General features: G+C 48.4%; 1 long non-coding RNA gene across 1 annotated transcript; it reads right to left on the reverse strand.

The window, feature by feature from the left end:
• Positions 1–7,957: 7,957 nt before the first annotated feature.
• Positions 7,958–24,090, reverse strand: LOC117802590. Its single transcript, XR_004625950.1, has 3 exons — positions 23,826–24,090; positions 8,864–8,966; positions 7,958–8,627 (listed from the first exon to the last, which is right to left on the reverse strand). It is a non-coding gene; the product is annotated as an uncharacterized LOC117802590 (long non-coding RNA).
• Positions 24,091–24,392: the final 302 nt, after the last annotated feature.

Consider the following 24,392-nt stretch of genomic DNA (forward strand, 5'->3'; position numbering starts at 1 on the left):
CCGCCCCGGCTCTGCGCGCCGGCCGGTCGTGCGCCACGCGAGTGCGCTGCGCTCCGGGCCGGGACCCTCCCCGCGCGCAGCCCTGCGCCGCTCACCCGCCGCTCGTGGCTTATTAGGCGGCAACTAGTTAATAATGGATAATCAGCCCCCTCCTCCGGGACGCCCCCGCGCCAGCCTGCAGTCCCCGGCTACGCTCGGCTCCGGCTCGCCGCCCCTGCACGCGCCGGGCCACGGAAGGTCCACCGCGTCCAGCTGCCGGGCCGCCCCGGCCGCTAGCCCATGCCCCCCCGGGATCCCTGAGCCGCGTCGCCACGCCGCTGAGCCTCCTCGGCCTCCGCTCGTTCTTCCTCCTCGCCTCCTCCGGCTCCTCCTCGTCCCCGTCCTCACCGCCCGAGCCTCTTCGGCGCGTTCGGCGCGCTCCCCGCAGCCGCCAGCAGCAGCAGCTGCAGCAACTGGAGCGGGCGCGGGCTCAGGCCACCCGAGGCGGGAGGGGAGGAGGTTCGCACAGCCGGCTCGCCTTGGCTCCGGGCTGGACAGTGGGCAGGCTGACCCCTCGGCGGCCCCCTGGCACGCGGCCCTGACCCCCAGAGCGCAAGGTAGAGCGCCCCAAATCGAGGTTCGGGATCGGGCGCCTCTCTCCAAGGTGCTGCGCCCCCAGCCGAGAGACCCGGGGGGGGCCCGAGGATGATGGCGGGGCACCCGAGGCAGGCCGTTTTTACCAAAGGAGCCCCCGGTGGGGAGGGAAGGAGTGACCAGCTATCGTCACCACAGGCCGGACACCCCCAAATCCTCGGGCTTCGGGAGTGAGGAGGACCCTTCAGGATATACACCCTAGTTCGACCCCCTCTGGCCTCTAGTTCGCTCTTCCCTGCCCCCTTCCTACGTGCCCCAGTGCCCCACGCATCGCTGGAGGCTGGAGGGTGGTCTGTGGCCCTTGACAGCAGCAGGTGGTTTTTCTGCGTTTTCCTTATTAAGGGTGCCTAAGACAGTAAAGAGAGATGAGCAAGGGGGGCCTGGCCTCAGGGATGGTGCAGGCTGCAACAGACAATTGAGTTCCCCCTGGTCGCTCCCCCTTTATCTAGCCCCAGGCCCCATCGTGCGAGGAGGGCAGCTGGTAGAAAGGGAGCTCTAGGCGCCATTCAAGCCTGCCTTTCCCCGTTTAGGGTCTTCCCTCCTACCCCCACCCTTAAAGAGGAGGAGGAGCCTGGGTTTGTGCAGCAGTCTCTATCCCTAGGCCACAGGAGAATACCTCTGGTGACGCTGTCAGAAATGTTGCTCCCTCTGTACACTGCCCTTCCTCTTGGCTACCAGCTGGACCACAAGTTTGTCCAGTGCTAAGTAGAAGGAAGATGGTCACTCTCTCCCCTCATTGCCCACAGTGGTTTCCCCAAAGTTTCCAGCTCATTAGTTTAAGCCTAATTGGAATTCTCAAGCTCCTTTCAGCCCTTCCTGTGGTGAGGGCCAAGTTAGCATCCTTCTCTGTAGAGGCCAGCGCTGCTTCTGCAGGAGCCAGAGCTCAGCCCGGCCCCGCGCCCCTGGAGGCCAGCCCTAGGGTGCTGGGGAGGACCTGAGAAGGGAGGCTTAGCTGGGCAGAGGCTGCGGGGAATGTTTGCAGCTTCTCCAAGCCTCAACCAGAATGTGTTCATTGGGCTCAGGACACAAACCCATTGGAAAAGAGTCAGGGCCAAGGTCAAAGGGAGAAAGAAAGCTAGGTAAGAGTTCTTGAGTATTCGGTACTCAAAAAGCAATGCATAAAAGGGAGCAGCACTGGCTATTATACACGACTAATGAATCATTGAACACTATATCAAAAGCTAATGATGTACTATATGTTGGCTAACTGAACATAATAAAAAGATAAATAAATACCATCTTATTATTTTTAAAAAACAGGAAAAAAAAAAAGCAATTCATTGAAGGGTGCTATAGGCAGTATTTTCCAGAAAGTGAAATTGTCAGCCAGATAGTACCTGTAGCCTCATCCTTCATGTTCACAGCCTCTCTCAACACACCCATGCTGCATTAGTCCCTGCAAAGACCCTGGGTTCTTCCCAGCACTGGGTTGGGGGTCGGCCCCAGAAGTGCCGTGGAGATGTTGCAGGAAGGGTAACTGTGACCTTGAGACTCCTTTGATTTATTAGACTTCTAAATGGCCGTACTTTGCTCCCTTTGGGTCTCAGCACATGCCAGGCAAGTTAAGGACCTTCCTTAAATTAAGTACAAGATTTGAAATTTAAAAATAAAATACCCATAACATAAAAAGAGCAGAGAAAGATAGGATGGTCTGCCCACAAGGATCCCCAGAAAACTGAGCTGCCGCAAACCATAATTCCTCTCCAGGCCTTCCTGGACAGCCCCCACGATCTGAGTTCCCCTAAAATACCAGTCTGGGGCCACTAGCAAGAAGCCACTGGTCGCTGTGACTTCTTCACCCCAACTGCAGGATCCCCAGCTGTGTTTCTCCTCCCCTGTCACCTTCATCATCCCTTCGTCCTGTCTCCTGCTCTCTTCATCACCTCTGCCTGTGCTGGTTGAAGCTTTTAGCAACTTCTGTGTTAGGCAAAACCTAGGCTGAGTCGGGATTCAGCAGAGTCCCTCGCCATCAAAGTCAATTTCCTACCATTCCTACAGCCCCAGTCCCACATCTTCTCCCCAAATGGCCCAACTGGTAGGGAGTGAATGAGTGCCACCGTCCACCGGAAAGAGCCCTCATCAGGCCTTTGCCCACCTCTCCTGCTACAACCTTATCATCCACCAACTTCAGCATCAGGTTCAGCAAACCTGTACCTGGCCTGACCAATTGAGGAAAACGTTCTACACAGATAGAATGGAACCTCAAACTCAAAAGGAAACTTCAGTGCCTCGCGTTTATCGTCTTTCCTCACTTGTAAAATTGGAATAAGAACAGGAACTGCTCTGCCTACCTACCTACAAATAACAAAGGGTTATTTGTAAGGATGAAAAAGAAAACATTATACAGGTCTTGGTTGTAACTACTGTGACCCAAAACACAGCCAAACACCAACCACATCTTCTGACCCCAAACCAGTACTCGTGTGCGTGCAGGCACCAGACCTTGGGGGAGAGGAGTCCAGGCAGGACTGTTGCTCCCTGCCCCCAGTTTGCTGTTCTGCACCCTCCGAGGCCCCTCAGTTGGGGTAAGGACTGAGGCAAGGTGTCCCTGCTCTCTGCTGCAGCCATTACGCTGTGGCCTGGAGGACCCTGCCAGCAGTCCGAGGACAGACTCCAGGGCAGAGGATAGAGAGGCACCTACAAATAGCCCCAGGACATTCCCCCTCTCATGGGTGTGTCTGCAGGCTGGGAACCAGGGACCATAACCACAAAGACCAACTTCACCTTCCTCCTTTCTGAAAACAATATAGGCCCTGTATTCATATCTAAATACATTTGTAAACTTCTCCGAGGGGAGGGCAGCCTCTTTATCATGTGAACACGTGCCTATGGCAGCTTTCAAAGCCAACTAGGGTTTCAGGTTTCTAATGTATTCTCATCTGAACAATCTCCACTGACGTAAAAGAAATACATAAAAGTACATTAGCATACAAACTGAAAAAGCAGAGCGATTAAAGTAATAGCCAAGGAGAAAACAGAAGCCTATTTACTTAAATGTTGGCCCTGCATCATAACTAATGTACACTGGATTTCATTTTTTTTTCCGGGCCTGGACCCAGTTCCAATACTCTTGACATAACAAATCATGGTGGTTTTGCTGTGGAAGCCAGGTGGACACTGTAAGTGATCTAGCGCCCTCTGGTGACCCTTTCTGGCACTTGACATTATTTGGTGAATGTTTGAAAAGGGGTCCTATTAAAACATTCAGAAATTCGGTTTGAAAATTCCCAAGATCCTGCAATCACAATAACCTTAGTTATCCATTTGTCAGTCCTACCATCATAGGAAGCATTTGTGATACAGACGGCTAACAGGGTTGATATTGTTACCATGCTTTAACGTCAGATCTTCTAAGCTGTAACTACCATTGATAAACTAGACTCCATCCATTACCATTGTGTTCTGTTCTAAACAGCTTAAGTATTCTCCCCCTCCTTACTCTCTTCAGTCTTTATAATCTCTTTGTGGTATAAGAAAGGACAGTAGCCATTCTCCCATTTTACAGCTAAGAAACTGAGTCTCTGATCTGTCAAGTTACTCAGCATGACAAGAGTGTCTGTTTCCGTGGAACAATTTCTCTCTTTGTGACTTATAATGGACAAGGAACAACACAGCAGCCACTGCTGAAACCATGCCAAAGAGCCTCCGAATTCCAGAAGGGAGCATTGGTCCCCAGGATAAAGAGAGGGACTCCGGGAGCAAGCTTTGAGGGGTTTGTTTGTAATAAATATTTCCTTACTTTTGCTTGTATGAATAATTCAGACTCAAAGAATTTGGCAAATAAACATTTCATAAAAGAATATAAAAATTACCTAGATTCCCACAGCCCACCAACAACCATGATTGATATTTTCATGTGTTTCACATGATTTTCTTAGTGGGGGTATATTTTTGAAAAATTAAGGTTAGAGTGAACATCTAATTTTTATCTTATTTTCCCTTAAATTTAAATTGTAGGTATTTTTCTACATGTCATGATATATCACCAAAAAAAGCCCTACTTCTTAAAAGTACTTGAATTAATATTTCATTAGGTGGTATACTGCAGACCTTTAGGTTATTCCAAAATTTAACATTTTTTTACGTAAGTCCTAAAACTATGTGTAAATGATCCACAGTAGTCAAAAAGATGTCCTGAAGATCTCTGCTGATATTCTTACATCCTAGACCCAGTACCCGTCTTCCAGGAAGGGTGCATGAGTGAGCCAACCCGTCTGTGGGATACCTCCCAGCCTTGTCCCACATCACTGGCCTCAGATCAGTCAATGCTGAGTGAAGAATGGTGTCCTATCATCCTCTGTCCTTGTCCCCAGTGCCAGCCAGGATGCAAACTTGCAAGAATATAGTCTTCATTCCCCTAAACTACCTCCTTGGCTGGGTCAAGGTAGACGCAGCTCACGAACCATGACCTGGTTTGAATTCGACCCCCACTTGCATTCCACAGGACTTCCAGAATAACGATTCTGCAAACTCCCATCTCTCTTTCATTCTGTGATCAGTGTCCCTGTCCCCAAATCCCTGGTCTGTAGACCTTGCTTCTGGGAGATAGGCAGAGCAAAAACTAGTCCACCCACTCTTGTTGGTGGGAAAAGAAGGAGGCAAAGTTGAAGAGATTCTTCTTGATATCACCCAACTTGTTCTTACTTCCAGACCAAGACTCTTTTTTTTTAGGTAGGTTCCACACCCAACGAGGAGCTTGAACTCATGACCCTGAGATCAGGAGTCACATGCTCTACAGACTGAGTGAACCAGGCACCCCAAACCAGACCAAGAGACTTTCTAATCCTTTTCTTAGAGGATCCCTAATTGGGTCTTTGCAAAAGCAGTGGTTCAAGATCTGGGCGGTTTAGTACGCAACTCATCCCTTGGGCCACAAGGTTCTCTAACGACTACACCATAAAAGGGACTGCACAGATGAGCCGAAGGCCTCCATCCTGCCTCCGCCCAGAAGCTCATGTCTCATTTGCACGTAAGGACAATGCTGAGACCATCCTTCCCATTTGTAAGCCCTCTTGAGCATAAGGAAAGATGAGTCGAAAACCAGACATCCTGTGGGTTTCATTGACCTCTAATTCCGACTTCTCTGTTGGTGTCTGCTTTGGACACAACGGTATCCAGAGTAGGACCCATCCTTTCCTCCCACACTGACGACTGGCCTCCCTGGAGGTCACATCCCTCCTGCAGCGTGAGTATCTATCTCACAGTTGTCAAGCTTTCTACTTCGCAAAGATGAGACCGTGATTTCACGGCTTCAAAAATTACAAACTATGGTATTTTTAAGAGAGGTAAGGCCATCTGTGTGAGACCAAGAAATCCGGCTTCTCAATGTTTTTGCCAAACTAAACAAGACAAGATAAAAACCCAAGCTATCAATATTCTGAGAGCTGCAGAATAAGCTATAAAGGAAATGGACCAATAAACTGGCTGCTGAGTTAAGAAAGGAACGTTTATGAAAAGTCTTTATGGAAGGGTTTTGCCATGTTTGGGCAAAAGAAGAGAGATTCCAAGAATGTAGGAAACACAATTCTAGGAATACTGCCTGAGGACAAGGAGAGGAAGATCCTCACTGTTGGCCAGGACCTGAATCCTTGAGTCTGCCACCAGGGAATTCTTCTTTTGCATGGCTCTCCTAATGACGGGGAATTGCCTGGCAATTCTAGCAAATCCAAGCACACAGAGGAGTGACCTCTGGTTTTTCCAGGTGCTGACACCTCTGCTGTCGAGGGGCATCCACGGAGTGCTTTACCAGCTCTTCCTTCCTGAAGACCTCTGGCATGGGCTTACGTGAGCACAAACTTCAGACACTTGAGATACTTCTAGAAAGACACCTTGCGCTACGCAGCTGGAACAGAGCAGACTGTTAGAAGTAGACACTGCCAGGGACATGGCTGAGTCTGAGCTTTCAGAAAGCCTCCAGGAGCATCAGGACCCTATGCCAAGTGAATTTTCTGCAAGGTGCTACACTGAACTGGAGGCTTATAAAAACATCCTTCTGGTTATTGAGAAATCTCATTTTGTTCTTCCCTCCTTATAACAAAATCAAAAGCTGTCAGTTGAACAAAGTGACCCACAAGCTGCCCTAACAGTCCTGGGAACTCCTTGGGTGATGGATAGTCATGGACTTAAAGCTTTTTATTTGACTTGCTCTTGGCTCTTCTATCAAGATCTGTCTTGGTGACACTATACTGAGATAGATTGGCTGGTATGCATAAGTGGCTTTTATTTCAGAAGGTAATACATATTCTGTTTAAAACACAATGGCTCAGATGGGAATTCCAGCCCCTTTATCATTCTTGTAGAGGTTCCATGGTTCATAATCTGGTGGCCATTGAAATGGCTTTCCATTAAATTCAATGGGGGAGACCATTTAAATCAGAGCCAACCTGAAGACTGAACAGAACTTATCCCCGCATTGCATGGCCTAGGGGGTTTGCTCTGCTCTTTCATCCATGGGTCTTCTGGGGAGACTGGCATCCCCAGCACCTGAGAACTGAGGTTGCAGGCACAGAAATGGCATGTAGGGAGTAGATGCCCTTCCTTGTGGGGCGGTAACAGTCATGATTACATGATTACCACTCGACGTGGCCCCAGAGTCAATGCAAACACATCCCGAACTCTTAGATCATCTTCACAACTTTATCATCATGCTGCCTTTACTAGTATTTACTATTTGTCTCCAATTGACTCCTATTAGGTACTCAAATTTATTGCAAAAGGAAATTTTATAACACTAGCTTTGTGGAAAACCAGCATTGCCATAAATACAAGGTAAATAAATGATAATAAAAGCATAAGACAGAAATAGAAATATATAAATAATAAATAGAAGAAAAGCATAAAAACAGACATAACTAATAAAAGCGATGTTATCAAATCAGAGCTTCGTGTTGTCAACTGAAGGCCCTCACCCTGAGGCCTGGACTCCCTCTGCTGAACGGAGAAATTGGTGAGTGTTACAGAGCTGGCACAGGCAGGCTGGCTGTCTCCGTGGCAACTAGGCTTCAGAAAGAGTTGAGCAGGGTATGGCTTTCTCACTGAATACCAGGGTCGAATCTGAGATAAAATCGTCCTTTGCACCACCTGGGGTCACACAGCTCATCCTTTGAGAAGCGCGTACTTTCCTGTTTGAGGTGGTTCTTACAGGATCCCATAGAGCAAGCATTACCCTCACCAGACAGATGTGGAAACTGAGGCTGCAAAGTGACGCAAAGAGCTCGTGTTTGTTCTGAGGCCTTTCTACAGGTCAGTGGACAACACCACCCTTGGTGGTCACGCCCTTCAGCCCTTCGCTGGGCCATCAGAACTCTAGAGCTAGGAGGGTCTCTGAGGTCTTTCTGTCTGGCTTTTACTTTTGAGAAGGGAGGACAGTAAGGCTTGGAGGTATGAAATAACCTGCCCAAATTCTTTGCTCACCAATGGCTAAGCTGAAGTTCAAATCCAACTCTCCCATTCCTTATCTGGTGCCTTCTCTGCCCCCTCAAATGCCACCTGGTCAGCAGATGGGCCTGTTGAAAACTTGGGGGGGGGGTGAACTTTCCTCACCAACATCCCTTCTGCTCCCAGCAGGTCTCAGAAATTCTTTCTTGCTGACCTTTCTTTAAAATGCTAATCCGGGTCTCAGAGCTCCATGGGGCCCCTTACCCCATGGGCAGCCCACCTATGGGTCAGCACAGAGGACCTCAGAAGTCTCCAAGGCTGGTGGCAGGCACCAGGAAGTTTTCCCCCACGGCATCTGGGCCTCTGTGCAGCCTGCAGGGGTGGGGGCTTCCTACTTAGCCCACCAAAGCTCCCCAGTGGGGACCGTTCAATGCAGCAGGCGCATCTGGAAGCCCAGCTCCTGGGCCTCTCAGGGGAAGCCAGACACAGCCTGAGGCCAAGATGGGAGCTTTGAAGCACCTCTGTGAGATGAGCCCTGGGGCTGCAGGCAAGCCAGGGCCTTTCAAGGCCCCGGGGAGGCTGGTGGGGGTGAAGGCAAATAGCAGGAAAGGGTGCCCCTGTGGAGAGAGAGAAGGCATTATGGGGTGGGGCTGTGCAAAAGTTCACAGGAACAAAAGTGTGAGACCTGGGAGAGGAACTTGGAGATGAGAAGGAGAGGGAAGAAATGAAGTGAAACATTAAAGGAAGGAGAGGGAGAGAGACAAAGACAAAGTCAGAGAGCACTAGGAAGAAAGAGACAAGAGACCCAAGACACAGAAGACATAGAGACACACAGCTCCCCCCAGCTGGTTACCTCTCCTGGGTGCTCCACTTCCCTGGGAAGGCGTAGCCACAATTGTCGCTGTAATACACAAGAAGGTTCCAAAGCTTCAGCAGCAAGAAACAATTCATTGCCCCTGTAAAGGAATGACACTGAATCCTTGTGGCCAATCCCCGCAGATGAACCTTCCCATCCCCTCCAACCACCCCTCACCCTGACCCCTGACATTCTGGGCTGTCTCATTGTCCAGGAGAATAGATACTTAAGACGCTGGCACACAGCTCCAGGGAGAGCCTGCGGCTCTGTAAAGTCTCCTGGTTTGCTGGGGGTGAGCCTGCGCTGTGTGAGTAGGACGTGAGATGAGAAAGGAATCCCTTCATTACGTATACTAGTCCCCTCACCAAGATGAGGACTGACAACCAGACTCGGCAGGATCGGTATCTAGAAATTGCCATGCAGCCAAGAGAAGCTCTACACAGCCAGACCATGCCTTCTCATCACCATGACCAACCTGCAGTGTGACACACTTCTAGGCAATCCCACCCAGCCCAGCCTCCTCGTCAGGGAACACGATCAGGACACTGGTCCCTCTGGCTGACTGTGTCGTACTTTAAAGACAAGGACAGAGCCAGAGAGGGAAGAGTCGCAACCTAACAAGTCCTCGTCCACTTCTCCAGGGCTCAGCCCCCCAACTCTGCCAAGGAAAAAACATCGTTTATTGATTGGGTAAATATTGAGGAAGCAGCCACCATATGCCACGCCCTGTGTGCTACTGACAGTTCCAATAAGCAGCCTTCCCACCCGGAGCAGCTCTCCCAGCACCACATGATGGGTCTCTGGAGGACCGAGCACACGTTTTAAAGTATTTTACATCACAACCCAGTGGAAATGCATGCTCAGCCCTGAAGTGGCTACATGGTCCCCTTGGGAGTTGACAGAACTGGGTTCAAATTTCAGCTCTGCTCCTCTCCTGGGCTGTGGGGTCCAGGTTAAGTTTCTTAGCTTCTCGAATTTCAATTTCCCCAACTGCAGAGTAGTGGGGAAAGTGCGTCCTTGATGAGTTCTTATGAGGATCAGATGAAAGAATGCAGATCAAGCCCTTTGCACCGCACCTGGCACGTAATATGTCTGGACCCTTTACTGTCATTTGCTATTATTAATAAAAGCAGGAAAGTGGTTACATAAACTTATTCCCACTTTCTCAGAGGCTCCATCCTCTGAAGCATACAATGAGATACCTCCCTCTACACTCTGGTCCATTGCCATGTTACCTTGTCTTTGTACCCGTCTCAACCCAGAATTGATGGTGTTCCTGTTTACCCATCTCTGTTTGCCATTCAATGTTGTCTCTTCTCCTGTGACTAAAGAATTGTTCCATCCTCTTTTCCCGCTTTCCAGAACCTTTGCTCATTTCTCTTCTCCCAAGGCTCACTATATTCTCTGGTCCCAAGAATACAAGTCTGAACAACAATAAAAATCTCACATACTCGCAAGCAGAAAAGCTCAGAGGGAACACATGGTAGAGAAATAGGTCCCCTTCCAACGAGGGGGTAGAGATTCAGCTATCTTTTTGTAGCTTATCCATATCTTCAGCAAAGATGAGTGTTTGCTGGGCACCTACTATGCCCATGAAAGCATATTAATTGCTGGAAAAAAAGATACACATCCTCAACTGAGGCTGGGAAAGATGGGAATAAGAACTCTTAATCCAAAATCTCAAAACCCATGAGAAAGCAATCACATCATGAGCAAAAGTCAATAAATAGAAAGAAGCCAACTTCATAGAAGACTGCCAAGAACTTCAGGTAGGAGAATAATATGATGGAGAATGTAAGATTAATGACTTTAAATTATTAAAAGCTTTAAAGAAGGAAATAGAAAATTTAAAAAAAAACCTAAAAACGGAACAACCACAATAGAACAAAAAACAAGTGGATTTAGAAAAGAACCAAAAAGAACTTATGGAAATTTCTCCTAACTGCTACTAAACTTTTAAAATTCAGTGAGTAGGACAAATAGTAGATTGGACTTGGTTGGACTATAAGAATTAGGCAAATAAAAACAGGTCTGAGAGATATACCCAGAACATAGTATATGAAAAGAAAAAAGAAGGAAAGAAGGGCATTGACCTAGAAAACACAGAAGATAGAGTAAGAATGCCTGCCTTGTAGTATATCTAATGAGAGTTCTAGGGGTGCCTGTGGCTCAGTCGGTTAAGTGTCTGCCTTCGGCTCAGGTCATGATCCCAGGCAGGACGCTGGGATTGAATCCCGAGTCAGGTTCACTGCTCAGCCTAGAGTCTGCTTCTCCCTCTACCCTTCCCCCCTGCTCATGATCTCCCTGTCACTCTCTCTCTCAAATAAATAAATATTTTTTTAAAAAAAAAGTGAGAGTTCCAGGAAAAGACCATAGAGAAGGGGGAAAGATGATATTCAAAGAGATAATGGCTGAGAATTGATGAAAAACAAGAATTCACAAACTCAGGAAGCACAAGTTCTAAGCAGGATAAATAAAAACCCACCTACAGATACCTAGCACAGAAACTGTAATTCACCAAAGTCAAAGAGGAAAATATTCAAAGCAACAAGAGAGAAAAGTGAAATTACTCACTGAGGAATGACAATTAGCAGACTTCTCAACAGCAAAACTGAAACCAGGGACCGCAGAACAATATCTTCAAAGGACTGAATGAAAATAACTATCAACCCAGAATTCTACGCTGAATGACACTCTGACTCAACTGTGAGGGTGAAATAAAAGGTTTTTAGACAAATGAAAACTGAGAGAATCTGTCACTAACAGACTCGCCCTGAAAGAATTTCTAAAGGATAAACTTCAGGGGGTGAGCCGGGGAACCCAGAAGAAAGTCAAAGAAGGCGTTGATGAGCAAAGACACCAGTTACCATAGACGGAACACGAAACTAGCATTATTTCTAAAACATTATTAAGGATAAATTTTGGAACCCAAATGCTAAACACAATAACATGTGAGTGCATCTGCCTGAGGCATGGAAATATTCATCAATTGTTTGTGAGAGGTACAAAGTAACTTGAGATTGTGACGTCAAGGGAACATGTTAACATTTTAGGGGTAACCACTGAAACAATGAAAACCAAATGGACAACCCCCAAATCAAAGAAGATGAAGAGGGACACGAAGGCAGAAAAAAGGAGGAGGAGGAAGCAGCATAAAGTAGGATGAACAGAAATAATGAAAGAAAATGATGGCTACAATCCAAAAGACAAATAACAAGCGTTGGTGAGGGCGTGGAAAAAAGGGAACCCTCGTGTGCTGTCGGTGGGAATGCAAAGGGTGCAGCCACTGCAGGAAACAGTATGGAGGTCCCTCAAAAGATTAAAAGTAGAAATACCGTACAATTCAGCAACTCCACTTCTGGCTATTTATCCAAAGAAAACAAAAACACTAACTCAAAAAGATATCTGCACCCCCATGTTCATTGCAACAATATATTTTTTTTAAGATTTTATTTGTTTGGGAAAGAAAGACCGCACAAGTGGGGGTGAGGACGGGCAGAGGGAGAGGGAGAAGCAGACTTTCCACTGAGCAGACAGCCCATCGGCAGCTCAATCCCCAGACCCTGGGATCCTGACCTGAGCCGAAGACAGATACCTAACCGACTGAGCCACCCAGGGGCCCACATTGCAACATTATTTACAGTAGCCAAGATATAGAAACAACCTAAGTGTTCATTGATAGATGAACGGATAAAGAAGATGTGGATATATACATACAATGGAATACTGTCAACCATAAAAAAGAATGAAATCTTGCCATTTGCCAGGACATGGATGGACCTTGAAGGCTTTATGCTAAGTGAGATAAGTCAGACAGAGAAAGACAAATACCATATGATCTCATTTATATGTGAAATCTAAAACAAAAAACAAAAAAATAGAGAACAGATTGATGATTATCAGAGGCTGGAGGTGGGGGGTATGCTAAATACAGTTAATAATATTGTATTGCATATTATATACACGAAAGTTGCTAAGAGAATAGATCTTAAAAGTCCTCATCACAGGAAAAAAAAACTCTATAACTATGTGTGGTGATGCATGTTAACTAGACTTATTGTGGTGATCATTTCATAATATGTACCAATATCAAATCAGTATGTTCTAACCTGGATACTAGTATCATGTTATCTGTCGAGGATATCTCAATTTTTAAAAAGAGAAAACGGGAGAATGTATTCAAAGCTATCTAAAATTACAGTAAATGTAAATAGATTCAACTAACCAATTAAAAGAATTCCCTGATTAGATTTAAATTGTTTCAGAATGTGTGTGTCCCAGAAATACATCTGCAATTTAAGGACCCAGAAAAGCTGAAAGTAAAGGACTGGAGAGAGATGCAGCAGGGAAATTCTCACCAAAAGAAAACCATGTTGCTGTTTTGTTCTCAGACAACATAGACTTTAGAGCCGACTTACCTGGAACGGTGTGCGAGGAGAGGGAGCCATTGAGGGCAGACGGAACTGCAGGAGCAAATGAAGGGAGGGTGTGTCTAGCAAATTTCAATGGCACACATTCAAATAGGGGGTAAACAGAAATTCTTTTTTTTTTTAAGATTTTATTTATTTATCAGAGAGAGAGAGAGAGAGAGTGCGCGCAGGCAAGCAGCGGGGAGGGGCAGAGGGCGAAGCAGGCTTCCCGCTGAGCAAGGAGCCCAACGTAGGACTCGATCCCAGGACCCCTGAGACCATGACCTGAGCCGAAGACAGATACTTAACCCACTGAGCCACCCAGGCATCCCCAGAAATTCTTAATCGTATCATGACGTTCTGTTATTTTTTTTTAAATGCCCGTTTTGAGCATCTAGATGCCAGGCACCATGCTAACTACTGTCTATGTTATTTCTACTCCCCCAATAAGCCTCCCCATGCAGCATCTTGCCCAGATGCTTCCCGAGGGTTGCTCCAGGAAAGAGAAACTACCCACAGCACAGACCAATTGGAACAACCACTACCAAATGTGTCCCTAACCGGGGGACACCTTCAAGCCTGGCTGACCGCCCAGAGCCGGGGCAGCATCCGAGGTCTGCTCAGGAGCCGGGGCTTCCCACACTCCTGATGGAAACCCCCACTGCGATGACCAGACGGTCCGGTTTCCGCGCCTCGTTTATCAGAGTTCTTTCTCCCTGCCATAGCACGGACCACCCTGGACATCTCTGGAAAAACCATCACTGTTTTCAACATGTCCATCACGGAGGGGAAAAGCCAGCTTCCCGTCCACACATCTTACTAGAAACCCTGAGAGGCCTGAGTTAGCCAGGGAGACTTGATCCATTAACCTCCTGCTCGGATCCCCAGGACACAGCCTGAGGGGAGGTGATTTTCTGGGTTACCTTGGCTGCTGCTGCTGGCACTAAAACAAAAAGGAAACAAAACAAAACACTACTTTTTCTTCCTACCCCTGCTGCACCCAAGCAAGGGAGGCTGGCTGTGGGAAATGAGCTGATAAGAGAAACAGAATACAATAAGGCCATTTATCCCCGAAACAAACCAGGCCCTACAGTGTCCAGGGGACATCCCGTAACTCACCCCTTCAGGGAAGTACTTGCAGGTCAGTTGCCTTGCTCTCTGGGCACGGAGCACCATTAACTTAAAAAATGGGTAAGTGTTGCGGGACAGACAAGTCATCAAGCATGGTGCTGGGAAAAGGGTGGCGTGGGCTTCCTTTATGGAAACACACAGGCCACTTGCAGGCTGCGAGCTTCCCTGGCAGAACCTTCTGGAAAAAGCTTCTCCTTCCGTCTGGCAATCCCACCAGCGGCAGACCTGGGCCCTGGGAAACGTAGCCTCGAATTTCGATCTGCCAAATAGCAGCGCGTTTGCTTCTCAGCTTACTCTCAGCTTGGGGTCCCTTCCCCGAAGCCAAATGAGGATGGAGCCCACAGCTCCACCTCTGGACCCCATTTTTAAATATCCTGTGATCTAATTATTTTTATAACCGAATTTTCGTTGGGCCTCCTCTGGGACTATGTAATTACCTGGCCCTATTTGCAGGTTTAAGCACATGGCCCTGAGGTTGCCCGAACACAGGAAAAGGTTTTGTTGTGCATACGTTGCCGTCGTTGCCAAGTTATTCGTAAATCATTAACCAGTTTTAAAGACATGTTCCATAAAAACCTTCTTCTGGGCTCCATCCAAGGCGGTGGAGCCAGCATGGTCTTGGATGGGTATTTCAGGAAAGCTAGGAGCAACCGCAAGGAAGCGTGGTCCCTAATCGTGGCACTTGTCCGGATATTGTAGGAAAATTGCAACCAAAAATACCTCGTGAAGACAGAATGACCACATGGCCTGAGGCAGACTGGCAGCGTAAGGAGTTCGGTTTTTTCCAAGAACGGCACCTAGACTACTAAAGGGTTGAGCTTTCCTTGGAAAATGCCTATGTCGGGACCAGGGGATGTTCTGGCAGAGTGGAAAATAAAGACCCCACCACCACCACCACTACCAAGAAAATCTACCAGAGGGCAATGGCACAAAGGGAAGGATAGCAGAGTCAAGAGCCACCTGTGATGGCAGATGGATCTGGGTTCAAATCCCAGCTCTGTGCCTTTCTAGAAGTGTGGCCTTGGACAATCGAACTAACTCCTCCGATTGCCAGTTTTCCCATCTATAAAAATACAAACCATTGTGTCAGGATCAGAGAAGATCATGGATACAAGTCTTTAGTGCCGTGTCTGGTAAACACTTGAGCAACGGTAGCTGTTAGAGGATTTTTATCATAATTGCTTTCTCATTATTAAGTCCTTACATCTGTAGAATGTTTTGGAGTTTGTAAAGGGACTTCCTAGCTGCCTTTCTTCCCTCCTTTTTCTTCCCTCCTTTCCTTCCTTCCTTCCTTCCTCCCTTCCCCCCTCCCTCCTTTCCTTCCTTCCTCCCTTCCTAGAGAATCTGACTAGGGAATTTACTCATACAATCAGAAAAATCAAAACATACAAAATGCAGCCTTGTGTCTGTCCATTCACTCCCTTCCTCACTGAGGACCCTTCAGGCAACCACTTTATTTAGTTTATGTTTCCTCTAGTATTTCTCTACGTCTGTACAATACGTATATATTCAGATTTTCCCCTTGTCTTACACAAAGGTAGCATTCTATATGCAATATTCTGTTCTTTGAAGTTTTTACCTTACAATCAATCTTTACTATGGACAGCCCCCACTGCAGACCCTTCCACATTAGTATAGGAAGCTCCATCCTTCTCTCTCTCTCCCTCCCACCCTCCCTCTTCCTACTCCCACCCCTTCACAGCTGCACTGTATTCCATGGTGTGGCTCCGTCATTGTTTGCCTAACCAGCCCCTCTAGACGTTTCCAATGCCAGTCTTCTATTTTTCTCGACACCACCATGGTAAAGAGGCTTGTCCATCATCATTTTGTACAACAGCAGGCACACTCTTGTAGTGGTGACATCATGGGCTCAAAGGGCATGAGCATCTGTGATTCTGGTCAACATGGCCAACTGCTCCCCAACAGCTTTGCTCCATTCGTCCCCCCCTCCGAGGGGAAGCATTCCCTTCCCATTCCTCTCATCGTTTCTTCTGCTAGCTACTCCCCCTCCCCACATCCCCACATGTCTCCAAACATGCCTAGCCACTGTTTCTTTTATCTTTACCCATTGTAACCATGTTTAAATGTACAATTCTATGGCATTAAGGACACGCACAATGTCATGCGACCATCACTACTATCCAGCTTCACAATTTTATCATCAGCACAAACTGAAGCTCTGTCCCCATTAAACAATAACTCCCAATCCCCCTTCTCCCCATCTTTATCTGTCCATGTAGCATGATTTGAGGGGAACCATGGAACCTCCTGAGATAGTCCTACTTGCTTTTAGAATCATAACATTCCTTTAATGATAAGGGAACAAAGATTTCCATTGTGTTGGGAGAGATGAGCCTGACAGCAGTAATTGCCCTGGAAGAGGAAACCAAAATCTTTAAATTTCACATAAACTTGTGAATAATTCATTTCTGTATGAAGCTTTCCATGCAGGAGGGCGCCAGAAGGGCGGAGTGGTGATGGTAGAGCTCATGGCGTGGGAACGGGGCTTACAGAGGGCAGGCTGGTCCCTGCTTACCCCACCAAGGAGAAGACCTCCTTGGCAGATACTGAAGGGCAGGCAAAGTCATTTCTGCATCAAGCAAGTGCTTTGTTTTCTAAGCCCTGGACCATGCTTTCCCAGGCTCTCCAGGCTTGTCAGGATTCCTCCTTCCAAGCTCTAAACTTCCCTAGCAGCACAAGCCAGAGGGCTCAGGGGTGAGAAGAATGAGCCTTTGCAAGAAAAGGAGGTGGCAGGACATGGAGGAGATCCTAACGCAGACCGTGTCGGTGAAGTGCTCGGCAGGGCAGAGTGCTTAGTCAGGGGTGATGGGGACGCAGATGCTGGAGACGGAGATAATGCTGGTAATGGATAAACTTCCTCCAGTACCAGCTGCCCGAATGGGGGTTCCGCTCCTAACAACTGCAGCTACCAACTTCCTTGTTCTGACCTGGAATCTGCCCCCCTCCAGCTCCCCTTCAGGGATTTGAATTCCACCTCGTGGGCCATCCAAAATCTGACTATTCTTCCAGATACACATAGAGGTGCCAGTGAGTTACAGAGAGCAACGATGGTTCTTTCTAGAGTCTCCTCTTCTGCAACCTGAGTGTCCCGTCGTTCGTCAGCTACCCTTCACAGAACCTGGTGTCCAGAGCCCCGTCAAGCATTCTGACAGACTGAAACAAGGGAGGCAGGGAGGGAGCTGTCCTGTCCCACGTGAGGGCGATGGAGCGTAGCTGCAGAGTGGTTAGGATTGGAAGGACCCGGAGACTGAGAGAACAGGGTGAAAAAGGAGGATCTCCTTGGGTCAGAGGTTCAAACAAGGGGTTCCTCGGGTCTCACTGCACACTGCAGATCCATGAGAGGCCCACACTGGCCTGTCAGCTGCGTTAGCCTGGGGCCAGGGGATGCCAGGACTTGACAGCGCTCCGTGTCATTAGTACTTCTGAGGTTCGCCTCAGGTGAGCCTGTCTTGGGAGGGCATGAGGGAGGCTCCCAACATCCTTTCAGAGCCACCCTATGTTTAGGTGGAGAATGAGCTATAATACGACAACTTTGAACTGCACGCCCCAGGAGCCAAGCACTGCCTTGACCGGAGGAGATCCCCCCTCTCTCACCGCCCAGTGATCACCTGCTTGTGGCGCAGGACAGAGCCCAGGAGCGCCATGTAGAGTGGGAAGGACACACAGGGCAGCTTTGCTCTCGTTCCCTGGAAATCCCTGCAGACTCCAGAACCCGGGGAGAGCAGTGGTGTCAGCATCAAGACCTACTCATGGGCAGCAGTGTGCAGGCTGGCAGACCCCGGGGGTTGAACCCATTACGTTGTATGTATATGCACATCTTTCACAGTCCAATGTGATTGTTCAGCCCAAATTATCCAAATACCTGCTCACTGCTGCAACTTAATAGCTTAACCCCCTAAACATTCGTTACTTCCTTTCCACTGAGCAAATCTCCTTTATCAGTCTTCTTTCCTGCTCATGCCACTCCTTACCGCCAAAAACCTCCCCCAAAGCAGATACCACATTAACGCCCGTTTCTCTATTAACCCCAGTAACAATGTCACGATGAAAGCAGAAGTGGCCTTCGAGACACAGAACACGACTCCAAGAAAGAAAGTTCATGGCCACTGGTGTCCCCTCTAAGGATGTCACCACATAACCATGAACAGAAGAGTGATCGCTGGCTCCCTACTTCTCCCAGTTCACTGACCACAGGGCCATGCCGCCAGCGGCAAGATTCCTGGTCAGTAGGAAGTCCCCATTACCAAGAGTCCCCCAGCCTGGTTACTTTGTCATGCCCCCTCCAGGTCCCCTTGCCAGGACACAAGGGCCCTGAGAGGCTTCACCGTCACTGTGTAGGATGTGGAGGTCAAGGGCAGGCTCCGTTTCTTGCCTTGGCCGCAGGTGGAGGATATGTGTGGCTGCACGTAGCCAGCCTTGCCCCCTCCCAGGCTGTGGCTGGAGTTGTTCCCAGCAAAGTAGCATCCCCTCATTGATGCTGCGCGATTTCCTGCCCAGCCTCCTTCTCTTTTCTTTTTTGGATGATAGCAACTGCCTGAGTTAGCTCTTCTAAGTCAATTCCACCTACTTTTGGTCAAACTCCACTCCTGGCTTGGTCCCCTTCCAAGACAAATTCAGAAGCCACAGGGTGCTGGACAGTTGCCCTCGCGGACAGTTGCCCAACAGAACTTCAATTAATTTCTCAGGTTGCCGGCAGGACCTCCAACATGGGAGGGGAGTTCGGCGTCCAAGCCTGGCAGGGCCCTTGGCTGGCATCCTGAGTGGACATTTAGGATGCAGGAGCCTCTTCTGCCTTTTACTATGTGAACCAGTTCCTGATTCCAGTACACACACACACACACACACACACACACACACGGGTCAAAGCTTTCGAATTCCACATTTATTTCCCAAAATCAAGAGTCAGAATGAACAAAAGGTGAGAGAGGTGATGAGGTGGGCAGAGACAGAAGCAGAGAGAACAACATTAATAGTCTGGCTCTGGCCCACCTGTCACACTCAGACCCTTGCCCAAGCTCACCCCACATTTCCAAATACTCGCCCTTTCTGTTCCTCAGCACCTACAGTGGCTCCAGAATTTTCACATGTAAGAACTTGACAATGTGGCTGGAAGGGAGCTAGCAGCTTGTTTTGAGGCTACAGGTATTAATTGTGCTGTTTTGATTTTGAATAAGTACTGATTTGAGGTGGCTGATGGGAGCGAACAGGGCGTTCCCACTGCCTAGCACAATGTCCACTCCAGTTGATGGGGTCATTCTCTATCCCCTCAACTCATGATGTCCATGCCCATGTACCTAGCTTTGCTCCAATCCCTCCTTCCCCAGGCTCGGCTTTTCAATGAGACCCAATTAAACACCATTCAGTGACCATTACTCACTTACCTGACAGCTGGGTATGATATCTGGATAGATGCCAGGCACTGCCTAATAAAGCCCTGAATCTATTCAGGACTTTACGGTTTGCAAAGTCTTCATTTCCAGTATCTTACTCAACATTCACAGCAAGTACTTAAGGGAGGGTCCTCCTCCCGTCCAAAAGGGCCATCATCCCGTCTGAATGACAAGGAGAGAAACAGTGTGTACACACAGATTTTAGACACACAGACCCAAAATGAAATTCCATCTCCGACAGCTACTGCTTTGTGTGAGCTGGGACAGGTATGTGCCTCAGTTTTCCCATCTATAAAACGGGACTACAGTTACCCACCTTGCAAGGTTTTTGTTAGATCTAGAGAGAATCTATTTAAGGTGCCTACCAAAGTGTGTAGAATGGAGCGTAAGTTCCTAAACGGTAGCCACTTTGATGGTAAAGATGCAGAGGATGATGGTGATGATGGTGGTGTTGTTGGTAGTGGTTTTGTTGTTTATATTTTCAGTTTTTGGACAGATACTCATGACTAATATCATTTAAGGGGGAAAAAACGCTCCAAGTCCTTCAGGTACTCCTGAGGAGCGCTTTATTCTCCTACTCCAGGGCAACATGTTAGTTCTGTGGCAAGCCCATCATGAAGCCAGCGGCCATGGGCAGATGCTATCTGAACGCCTGGCCAGAGCTTCATTCCCCTCGCTCGGTCTCACTCTCCATGCATTCAAGCTCAGGTAATTGTGCCCAGCAGCCACTAGTTCCCATGTAATTGTCCTCAAATTGCTCTGGGTGGCCTTTACAGGCAGGAGCTCTTCACAATTAGTCCACACATCGAGACGTTGAAAGACAAGTGATTATTTTGGGGAATTACTTGTCAGCAAGAAGATGCAGCTCCGATAGGACATAATAGAGGCCGTGTGTTAATTACAATCAGCAAGATGCTATCACATCATTTCTTAACCCACAGCTCATTAGGCATTCCAGCCTTAGCTCCTGTCATTACCAAGGGCTTGTTACAATGTGCAAAGAAAAAGGCATCTCAAATGAGCCCAATTTAAGGACTGTGGGGATGCACCCCTATGCAGGTGGTCAGCAAGCATCTTCTTAATGAGCCTGATTTTGCTTTGGATCCAAACTACCACATGTATACCTATGAGGGCAAGCACACCATGTAGACACACACATGCACACATGTACGGACACACAGAAGCAGGCACTCTCAGAACATCTTGTGAAAAATGTCCAAATTTTTCCTGATTACATTTCCTCTCCTTCACTTTCTTTGGGTTTTTTAAAGGAATTAGGAATTGTTCCTTGAGATAGGAAACCAGAACTCTCATTTACTTAATATTCAATATTTCCTGAGGGCCTACTGTGTGCCACACCTGCTACAGGCACAGGGGAGGCGGGTGGGTCACAGACAAGAACACATGTCCTTCTGGAGCTTTTTAATCTAGTTAGGGAGAAAGACTCCGTGCCTGCAAAACAAGAAGCTAAAAAAGTGACAGCAGGCGGAAAATGAGGGTATAATCATATTCTAAATGCTCCTGGCATTCTGAGAGGCAAAAGTAGAAGCTGGGCTTAGCCTAGAGGGATGGGCCAGACTGCACAGGCATGGGGCAGAAGCAGGGAGGAAGGTCTTTGTGAGGAGAGAGAAAGCCTGCGTGTGTGCGTGTGTGTGCGTGTGTGTGTGTGCGTGTGTGTGTGTGTGTGTTTGGGTTTGTGGGCAAGCACTTAGCAGGGGGTAGGGGTGGATTACAAAGCAGCGAAGACCCAGAGAATGATCTCGAATATAAGATTAGATGTGGGATGAGAGATGGGGACACTGTTTTAGCCTCTTAAGCAACGAGTATAAAGTGATGACAGGAGTTAAAGTATTTCTGAAGGTCAATCCAGGGGCAGTTTATAGTTTCTTTAAAACCCTGTTTTTTCCAAGAAACTTCACCAAGTTAGCTTAGCCTCACAGGGTCTTAATTTCCTTTAAGAAATAAAAGGGAGTAAATGGGAAAGTGAGAGATGAGAGTGCATGCGTGTGTGCGTGCATGTGTGTGTATGCGTGTGTGTGTGAATCTTAATGAGAAATCTGATAGGTCTTCATAGTGCTAATCTGATGTTCTCTGGGCGAAAGTGTTGGGAGTAAACAGACAGGAAAGGATGCCCTTGGCCTCTGGAAAGTTTACGAGAAACCGGCTCCCACAATCTTGTTTTAGAACTTATAACCCCCGCAGGATCCTTCCATGTCAATATGATTTTTGACTAAGGGTTTTTCATGCTTGCTCAGAGTGTATATATTTGTGGATCACTTGTCCCCTACAGTTTAAGGGGGCCCAAATTTCTAAGGGCAGTGGCCTCAGACTTAGTCCCTTGCTGTCCATCCCGTAAGAACGGGCTGATGCTCTCATTCTGCCCCGCCTCCCAGTTCAAGTCATTTTAGGAACTAGCCACGGGGGGCCAGTGCTGGGTCAGCTCGGAGTGACAGGCAGGAGGCTCACCGGGATTAAGGCAAGGCGGGGGACACCAGATTTGGTTTCAAAGTCATATTCACCAGGATATTGGATTCCGTTTGAAGGAGTCACTAATGGAGGTGGCCAGCCCTTTGGAAAATAATAACCCCTGAAGATTTTCCATCCTGATAGTGAAATCGAGTCGCCCAATGACGGGCTGCCCCCGGGATTGCTGCTCCACTTTGCTCGTGTGGAGGGGAGTCAATGACACCTCCAGGCCAGGGAAGGGAAAGCCAGCAGCAGCACTCTCTCCAAGTCAGCATCCAGGTGAGACAGAAAGGTGTTCACTGAGCTCCCCAATTGCCTGAACCCACCAAGACACGTGTGGAGCAGGCAAAGCGCGGTCCCCCAGATAGTAAGGGGTGCCGGGAGACCCTCCTGCCAGCCTATACCCCACCCAAATAGCCAATGGTGGCCGTCACTTCTCTTCAGACAGCCTGGAAGGCTTTCGGGCATCCGGGGACACCTGCGTGGTGTAAATATCAGCAGAGGCCCAGGACGGGGGCTTGACATTGGGTAGGGGTAGGAGGGGGTGCGGTAGGTGGTGGAGGGTTGACCTGTAGCTGATTGAAAGGCCCCTCATGGGGTCACAAGCAGTCTGGGCCTGGGGAAGGGGTGAAAAAGTAACTATACTTATTGACCTCCCCATTTTGCCAAGGTCGTGCCTTCAGGGGAACGTGGCCTTCAGTATGGCTGACTCAGAAGTTACCCTTTAATGCAGAGCCGAGTTTAATCCCCCTTGTCTCTCCTTACGCCAGGCCAAACCATTTGGCCATCCCTCTCAGAGCCTGCTGCTGCCTCCTTTCTGACTTCCCCTGAGGCCATTCACACGCCTCCTGTGACTCACCCTCCAGGCAGCCTCCCTGATTCGGCCCCACCATGGGGCCCAGAGCAGTCACCCAGGACTTCTCCCTACAGTGCAAACCTGTGGGAGGGTGGCGAGGTGCCACAGAAGGAGTGGGGCTGTTGGAGTCTCCCAGGCTAGAATTCTAGCTCTGACACTGGTGAGCTGGGGCGCTCGGTGAGACTCTCTTTACGGACATCATCCTACCTCATTCTTGAGTTGTGATGAGGACTAAGTGAAGTGTGATACATGGGAGGTGGCCAGCATCCAGCCTGGCACATAGAAGGTGCTAAATTAGTTCTCTCCCTTCAGAGCACGGGCCTCTGAGGGTAAGGACTCTTGTTCTGTCCTTGGGACCATCCCAAAGTGGCTAAAACTGGATTGTGGGTGCAGGGAGGGCCGCCAAGTCCCCACAGTGGACAGTGGCCAGCGCCCAGAGATCTGCATTACCCNGACAGTGGCCAGCACCCAGAGATCTGCATTACCCTCCACGGGACCACCAAGCAAGAGGATAGGACTCAGCCCCAAGAGGCCAGCGCTGCATGACCGTTCCCAGGGGCTCCAGGACACTGCAGCTTAGGCTGCCGGACGACGAGCTGAAGAATGTACAGGCTGCCACCCCTCTCACACTCCTGCCCTCAGCACCCCAGCCCTACCCACCCTGCCAGACTCCCACACAAACCTACCCTTTGCTGACAGGGGCAAAATTAGGAGCAACTTCTATGGGCACAACTTCCTCACTCTCTCCCTTCTTCCTCCTCAGCCGACAGCTTTCAAAAAGTCCCATTTCATTATCAAGATGGAAAATCTTCAGAACTGCTTTCCAAGGGATGATCAACGAAGCAAGGGCACAGCCCAACGGAAAGAACCAGGAGGCGAGGGTGGATTCCTGCTCCGCCCGTCATTAGCTGAGCAATTCTCGAGCCAGTCACTTAACTTCCCTGAATCTCCTTTTCCGAATCTGTGAACGGAGAATCAAAAAGGAAAAACGTACAGGGTTTTTCATGAGAGGGTAAAGCAAGATAATGTATTCAAAAGGGCTTTGTTAACACGAAGGGCTATAAAAATGTGAGGGGCGGTTATCAGGAAGGGCATTTTTTATAGGAGACAGTAAAAGGGCATCTGATTGTGTCATTTCATTGGCCGCATAGTGAGTGTAGGCTTTCTATGTGATAGGCAGGGCACTAGGCTGGAGGGAAACAACAGTGATTCAGGGGACCTGTTTCTACCCTGGAAGCATTTCCACGCTAGCT

Source organism: Ailuropoda melanoleuca, chromosome 6, assembly GCF_002007445.2.
Source record: "Ailuropoda melanoleuca isolate Jingjing chromosome 6, ASM200744v2, whole genome shotgun sequence".
Taxonomy (NCBI): domain Eukaryota; kingdom Metazoa; phylum Chordata; class Mammalia; order Carnivora; family Ursidae; genus Ailuropoda; species Ailuropoda melanoleuca.